Here is an 8,633-nt window from a genome sequence, read left to right on the forward strand (position 1 = left end):
CCGTCCATTTTCAACTCCAGGGAGACTTCCCGTTATCCCAGAGTGCTCCAAGCCTGGCCTTGAACACTTCCAGGGATCCAGGGGCAGCCACGCCACCCTCACAGGGAAGATTTTTTTCCCTAATATTTAATCAAAACCTATCCTCTTCCAGTCAGAACCCATTCCCCCTTCTGTCACTACATGCTCCTGTAAATAGCCTTGCCTCATCTTTCCTCAAAGTTCTGTTCAGGCCAAAATTATCACAATTTTGGGCCATCACAGCGTGTTGCAAACTGAGCATTAAATCAGCCAAACTACCCCGAGAATACGGCACTTAGGTGACAATTCCCCACTCACATTCAAGTCAGCAAAAAGTTAAAAAATCAAAAGCATAATGTTTTTGTAAAGTTGAATAGATCTTTGGAAAAACTCATGCTTCTTGCTGCCCCGATGTGTTGTTATGTCACAGGCTTTTTCTGAGATTAGCAAATGATTTCTGTACTTTTCTGAGTTGTTTTTAACATCTTTTTTGAAGTAAAACACATATTGTCTTTCACGATGCTTTGAAGAAACACAAACGTAACTTTTGTCCTGAAATTCTAATAAATTAACAAAACAAATGTACCTCTAGCAGGATTATCTTACCTACCCTACTCAAATAACCGACTGGGGAGTTGAAAATTATTTTATCTACTGAACATTTGCATGGTAGTGCTTGTGCTAAAATTTCAGTCTGATAAGATTGATGCTTCTGCAAGGAGTTATAGTGGTAAAGGAAAAAAAATCAAGCAAATGTATTGAGAGCTTTTGATGAACCTTTAGCCAAGAACTTTTTATTCTCAGAAATCCATTAGGGTATTCTTTAATATTTTATGGTCTTCACAACAATACTGTGATCCTGCAATCAGGAAAACTAGTATGCTGCTTTTTTTTTTTTTTTCTTTTCTCTCAGGTTCATATCCCTACTTAGTGTGGGGAAAACACCTGCCTTTATTTTTCCTTATTTACAAGGCCAGTTACCCAATTTTAATTTTTTTAAACCTGAAACCTGTTTCTGCTGCATGCTTTAGTATCTCAATAGGAGCTTTGCTTGCCCGCAGATGTGATGGGAGGTTTTTAATGGAGAAGTGATACTTTCCTTTCAACCACCTGAAACATTTAGGAAAATAATTAGCAGCTCTTCAAGCACAAAAGTTTTTCTTCAGGTACAACTCAAATATTAAATGGAAGTGAAGACTAATCCAGTTTAACCCTCTTCAATGCTCAGCTAATACAGAGTTTTGGTTTTGGTTTGTTTTTTTTTTTAACAGAAAATAAGAGTCTCCTCTTGTCTGCCGTTTATTTTGTCTAGCATTAGTTAGTTACTGCTAGTTATTTGATTGTGATTTATTCTGCATATTCTGCCCACGTTACTGCCACAGTTTTATCTGTAGCAGTGACTGAACAATGTCATGTTCCAGAGTGTATGGAGTTTGAGGACAGGTTGTTTCAAGGCAGTGCTTTCCTCTGCCGGATTTGTTAACTTTTGGGAGGCACACAGTTTATAGAAATGGCCAAAAATGAATTAAATATTGTAGCCAGGGTTCTTTCTTGGTGTCATGCTTATAGCATTAGTTTGAGAGTGATGTGAAGTGGGGTGGGATGTTTGGGTTTTTTTTAGTTTTTAAATTGCTGCTGCATTGTAAATTTCCTTCTCTGTGGTAAAAATGAGATGATATCTGAGTACTTTCAATCTGTTAAAGGCTATTCCTGAATTATGGAGAGGTGCTTTGTAAACACCTAGGCTATGCATTTTCACGTGTCAGAGTCTGTATATGTGATTTTAATCTAATCTGTGGAGTTAATGATGTTAGTATGATGTGGTTTACAAAGCACTTGTGGGAGACCATGTGTATGATAGACTTGTGAAGTTTGACAGCCTCCTTATTCCTGGATAAAAGAAGTTTTCTGTATATTCCTTATAATCTTGCTGTTGTTGTTTCTTACCCCTTTTCCACTTGGGTCTGTCCCTGTGTCCCATAGGGAATTTTGCTTGTAAATGACTGTCCCTTTTCAGTGGGAAGTGGCAACTTTATCCATTTTTCCCTCTTTAAAAACTGTTTCTCTCTATCCCAAGTGAGCTAATTACCCATTGCTATTTTATTTGATAAAATGCTTTGTGATTATCACATTTAAACACTAAACAATTTTAATGATTTAAAAGAATGTGCCTAAACCAATTTTTTTAAAGGCAGATATGAAGAAATTTGGGGTTTATGCATGAAAAGTTATGTACTAACTACTGCACCTGACTCTCTGTGAAATATGCCTAAAGGGAGACTGCTGCAGAGAAAATATTTGTGTGGTATTAAAATATTGTCCACATCACAGAAATTTATCAGAAAAAAATAGTTTATTCAAACTTTGTATTTGTGCAGAGGATCTTATCTGTGTAATGCACTATATTTCACTAGAGAGATTTTTGTCTGCAGTAATTTGTATATATACATTTAGGCTCTGATGAATATCAGCCAAAATATGAAATTCCTTTCTGGAAAGCTGCATTTTGTGATAAATGTTCCCAGGATTCACTAATCTATCACGTGGAAGATCTATGTTGAGAGATAACACTGGAAGAGCAGAAGGTGGGGTTACTGAAGGCAGATCTTGGGTGGGTTTAAATAAGTGGTGCCTGTAGGATCTGAGCGCTTTGTTGTGGATTTGGGTTTTTTTTTTTTTCTTTATTTTTCAATTTCAACAATTCAATACAACCGAGGGGCTGTAATTCTGTAGAGCTGTAACCTTACAAGCTGCTGAGAATTGTAGATGCATAAAACATTTTATATTTGAAGCCAGCTGAAACCCCAAGCTTGCCTTGGAGGGCATCCCTTTGGGACTGTCCTGTTCCAGTGCCACTTGTCCTTCCAGGCTGGCTTTCCCTATAATATTTGTGATAATTCCCTCACATGGGCAATTCCTGGGGATTCTTCCCTTCCCTGCTGTCACTTGGTGGGATTTCCATGAGCCCCTGGTGATGACGAGGCGGCCAAATCGAACCTCTGCTTTGTTTTCCCGGGGAAGTTTGGAAGGCTGATGCGTTGATGTGGAATTCCTGGCGCCCTTCCCTGTCCATGAGGAGCAGAAGGCTTTGCTGGAGCTGCAGAGGGTGGCAGGGCAGGTGCCGCTGTCACCGGGAGATGGACGGGTCACTCCCGGTTGAGGCACAGATGAATGCCGGTGTTAGAACAGGTTGGTTAATGGGAGCTAACTGTGAGCTCGCTGAAGCAGCACTAATCTCACTCAAGTGTCTCTCTTTGATCAGCTCATTCTCTCTCAGCAGGCCGAAAAATAGCCACAGGACAGGAGTGCTCGGTTCACAATCACGGTAATTTCGCTTTCGGTTTGTCTTTAGCTGCTGGAGATTAATGAATCAAAAGGGTGTTTGAATTTACAACCGGTTCTCTTCTAATCACTTGGCAGTGTAATTTCTGGCTGTTTTCTGCTTTGATTACCTGAGCCAGTCATCCAAAGGATGCTGCTGTTCTGCCATCTGATAGTGGGGTACAGCTTTACATGTCTGGGAACTGGGAAATGATAGCAGAGGGTGTTCAGGATTTTTTGCTTTTCCAGCTGTTTCCTAAGCTGTGTATTTGTTACAAACAAGTCCAAATCCACCATCTCCCTTTCTTCACTCATATTTGCCCATGAAACAGTAATTTTTTAATTCCAGCAGCATGCATCAATTGTGGGGACTGTGTGTTTGGGATACCCATTTGTGGGGAGGTGTGGATGGGACCTGTGATGCTTAAGCATGAGCAAAAGATCTGCTTAACAAAGTCTAAGGATGATAGCATTTGGCATAGGGAATTGAAGGTTTCTTCAGTTTCTTGGGGTTTCACTCTTAGGGAAACCTTGTGGGGGAAGTGTTTGCATGTCCCATGGAGAGCCTGGGTGTTGTAGTTCTGTCAAGATTTGGTTTGAGCTCTGGTACCCTCCAAAGCTATTATGTGCATAAAGTTCCTTGCCCTTTCAGTTTTCCTTTAATGTGCTTTCATTTGGGGAGGAAAATTGAATGAAAAGTGCACTTGTAATTTAAGATTACCCCTTTATAACAAGAACAGTGATCTCTGCAGCTGCACCTGAAGAAGTAAAAAAATCTTATGTGGTAGGTACAGGTTCAGAAAATCTCCTGGGTCAGAAATTATTGCCAGGAAGGTGTTGCCCAAATTTAACAGGATATGGCTCTTGTAGTTTTTCCTTCAGCAAACTGCCTTCATTTTGCAGGTAATATTTATTTTACAGGGGGTACTGAAGAGGTGTAATTTGTTATTGTTGAAAAAGTATTTTCTCTGACCTGGACAGAAGTTCCTACAGATGAATATCTTTATGAAAAGCTTTACATGGAGAGCAGACAAGTGTACTTTTTTATTTTCCTGATCTAGGAAGAGAACAAGCCTGTTTAATCTTTGCAGTTTCCTTTACTCCTCTGATGGGGACACAAGCCCTTGGACAGCTGCAGGTGTGTGACACTGGTGCTGTTCCAGTTCCATTATAGTGTGAGCGTGGCTGTGAGCCTGTTTTTGAGCATTAAAGCCTGGTCCTAATACCCCTGATACACCATCCCTTATCGTGGTGAGGAGTCCTCTTTGTCATGAATTCATTAGTTTCATGCAGAGATCGAATATAATTCTGATTGCTGCTTGCAGGGAAACTTTAAAGAGGGGAATGGATACTGATAATTACAGTAACACCTCAATTGTATGTGCAAGTGGGGAGAAATTTTCATATCCATTAACCTTGCAGTACAACTCTGTTGAAGGGTTTTTTCCCCTCACCTTTTTATATCTGATGGTGTTCTGTTCAACTTCATGCAGAAACAGGAAAAGAAGGCATAAATAAAGCTCAGCTTCTTTTAGAGGATTTTGTCGTTTTGCCACTTGTATCCAGTCTAGTGCATTGTTCACAAGCTTTCTTTGTTGTAGTTGATGAAGTAAACCATAGATAATTGATAATAGTTTCTTTTTGAGCAGTTGTTTAGTCAGGGAATTTATGTGCAAGTTAAGCATGAAGTGGATGCTTTAAGTCTTTAAATAAAAAATAGTTAAAAGTTTCTCCTGAAAAAGAAGAGGAGATGAAGCAGAGGAGAGTGACAAGTAATGGGCTGAAAAAATTAAGAAAAAGCAAGAGGAACATTATAGAGCAAAGTTACTGCAATTATGTAGTTTATGTGAATATTCTTTAGGACTTCTTACCTATCTCTGTGTGTGTCAGTGGATATGCTTATTCAGTTACTTCTGCCTTGATGACTGGCAAACAGACATAGAAAAAAATCAATATTGCATGTGAATATGCAAGTTTATCAGTTTCCTGATAAGTTCCAATTTTTAACACATTTTTTAAAAATAATGAATTTTTAAAATTTAAAATTTTAATTTTTTATTATATTATGTATTGTCTTAGCCACAGGTAAAAACTGGGTGAGAGAATAGAAAGCAAGAGGCAAGGAAGTGAACAGTGGATTAAATGTGTGTAATGTTCCTGACAGCTGCTTTTAAATGAGGCAGTCCGAGGTCTGCCTCAGGAATACAGTGCTGGGATGGGCGTTCCTGTGTGTGGGTGAAATGCTGAAATGTTGCTCAGCTCCTGGATGCAGGGCTCATTCTTGGGTGCATTGGCTCCACTGAAATACAAAGGGTTCCTACTTGGGATAAATAAAAATGACTCCTGGTTTTGGTTTTCTTTATGCTGTATGAAAAGAAGAAAATGGCAATTGTGCAAATAAGCCCCCACACTGTCTTTATTGTACTTTCAACTGCCTGGTTTCTCCTTAATAATGTATATTTGGTCCCTTTTCTATTAACAAATTTCATTCTAGTCTGAAAGTTTCCCTTTTTTTTTGCTTGCTGTTTGAAGCAGTGGAATAAAGGGGAAGTGTTCACAGGGAAGATTGCTGTAAAGAGTTCAGATACATGTGATTATTGTTTTCTGAGATTATTGAAAATTGATTCACTGGAAGTTTGTTGCCAGAGAAGTTTTCCATCTTTGAAGCGCTCTGTTTTTCCTGGGGAGCCCTTATTTAATTGATGTTAGCCTGGTCCAGTAACTCCTTTCTGGGATGGCTGAGTTCACTCTTTAAGTAGAAGTCTCTAGGTGTTCTTTGCTATTTTGCACAGCAGTATTTAATTATTCCAGGTATTTAAGAAATAATGCTAACTCCTGCAAGGTTGCTTCTAATTGTGCTCTCCAACTTTGGGACTGTTTTACCATAAAGTGAAAACAGGGACAAGTGTGATCTTGGAGTCACACTTTAATCTTTGTAACGTGCTGGTTGTTTGCAGAGGTGCTGCAGGAAAGTAAAGCTAAGAATTTGTTACACAGCTAAAATTGAGACACATCTCAATAAGTAAAATCGTTTTGGTCACATCAACATAGCCACAAAAATATCGTGCCACGTTGATTGATGAAAACTTGGCAGGGGGAAGAAATGTTCCATCACAACTTTTGGAAAAGTGGAGGGAACAACTGGTTTCAAGTGTTTGTGAATTTTCCAGGAAATCCACATCTGTGCAGGTATCCTTTTTGTGAAGCTGCTGGTTCCTTCCCCAACAGATAACCAGCAGGTTCTTGATATTTCTGTGTGCTGCTGTGTAATGCACATGGATAAAGGCACTGGATATGCTCTGTGCCTGGATAAATACAATTAGTTGCAACGTTCCTAGAAAGCAGTGAGCTGCTGCTAAAGCTGCACTTTTTGGAATCATCATCTTAAGTGGGAACTTAAGGCTTCTGCAGGGCCTTTTATTTAGTGTATGACCCTTCTGCATGTTTCATAGTGTGTGAAGTGGACTCTGCTGTGAGAGAGGAGCATGATAAGGGCAGGGCTGAGCTCAGAAGCTCAGAGTGCCCAGCAATGAAATCACAGCAACCTTGCTGTGTGAGAATCACCCCCATGAGTGCAACCGTGTCTGTGAGTTGTCTGGTTTTGCTTTAGGATTTCCTTCAGTGCCCACAAATTCCTGAGGCAGAAATCAGGAAGTAAAATTAGTTTTTTAGGCACAAATAAAGCATTGAGGCGTTCAGGTGTTTATGGTACGTGTTCTCCACCCCTGGTTAGTCATGGCTGTGGAAGGAGCTGCTTGCCAAATACTTGATTTGTAACTCCGCTGTGTAAATCTTGTTATCCTGTAATGGTGTGAGGCAGAGTGTGAATTCTGGGTGAAGGTGTCTGCTAAAGACTGGGTCTAAAGCAGCAACAGATGCAGATCTGGGACTGTTACCCTGCAGCTCAGCATCCTGATGGTTATTTTCACTCATGTAGAAATCTGTGTTTTTCACTAAGCAGGAGACCTGCATAGACTGCCCTGCCTCTTTCCTGGGACTGTAACTTTATAAATTGATTTTTTTTTTCTTTAAACTACATGTGGATTAATTTCATTTATCCTTTCATGTGCCCCATCAATGAAGCACGTAGGAAGATAAAAGTATTAATTACCTTCAACTACTAAGACTGAGAATAAATAGGTTTTAATATTGCTAGTTTCATACTGTACTATAATTAACAGCATCCAAGAGTGCAGAACTTGAAACAGATTAGAAAAGAAACCTCAGTGCTGTTCAGCTTTTACCTTCAGCCCTGCAGCTTTCCAAAAAGTATACAGTAGATTTTCAGTCTAGTGGATATTTCTTAGCTGGCAACAGATAAAAGCCTTCAGTTTCCTGGGAGAGAACCAGAGCATAGCAAAAGCTGGTTGCATAGCCACTAGTGGAATCCCTTTAATGCTGGCTAGGTGATCTTGAGAATTTTTAAAATAACAGTTAGGAGAATCTCATTTCAGTGAGGCAGAGTTCATTCCTGATAAAGAGCTTTCCAGAAACTAGCTCTTTGTAACTATAGAAACACCTAAATTTTCTAATCTTTGATGGAGAATGAGAACAGACTTTGCTGAGTTCTCAGTAAATCCCAGAGCTGATAGTGAATGCTTAACACATTGAATGTAGTAGGAAAGAGGCTCTTTGGAACTTGCTTCCAGTAAAACATTCTCTAAATCAGAGTAATATCCTTATGAGGCTGCTTAATAATGAAAAAGGTGGTCAGAGGAGTGTAGTGGTGAATGTCCTTGGAGTTGAGAGGAAAAGGCTGAAGCAATGTAAAATAATTTTCTGAATCTTCCAGAGAATTATTCTCTCTGCCCTGTTTTATAAAATTGGAATAAAACCCAACTGTACTTCTTTTCCACTTAAAGAAAACAAAACTTTTGGTAGCACTTAACAGCAGTGGAAACTTACTGCTATGGAGGCAACTAAAAAATCTGGATAATACAGGAGGATGAAAAGCTCCTTTAAATCTGTAACTTTAAAGATGTGTGTCAAGAAAGTGAGCATCCTACTTAGATTTGAACAGAATTTGATATAGAGCCAAATTCAGGTGGAAGGAGTACATCCTGAACCTGAACTACCAGAATTCTTCCAATTCTGGTAGAAAACTTGTTGCTGTGCTTTTAGCTGTGTCAAATGGGAAGGAAAAGCAACAGATGGAGCAATGAGAAAAACTTCCTTGATGGTGCTTTTGTTGTAAGAGGATCTTTATTTTGGAACGCTCCTCCTGCAGGTAACATGCTTCACAATGTTTGTGAAGGAATCCAGGGAGCAAAAGGGCATTTTAAAACTTTAATATG

Source organism: Melozone crissalis, unplaced genomic scaffold (assembly GCF_028551555.1).
Source record: "Melozone crissalis strain CALT ecotype California unplaced genomic scaffold, PUWL_Pcris_2 ptg000081l_1, whole genome shotgun sequence".
Taxonomy (NCBI): Eukaryota; Metazoa; Chordata; class Aves; order Passeriformes; family Passerellidae; genus Melozone; species Melozone crissalis.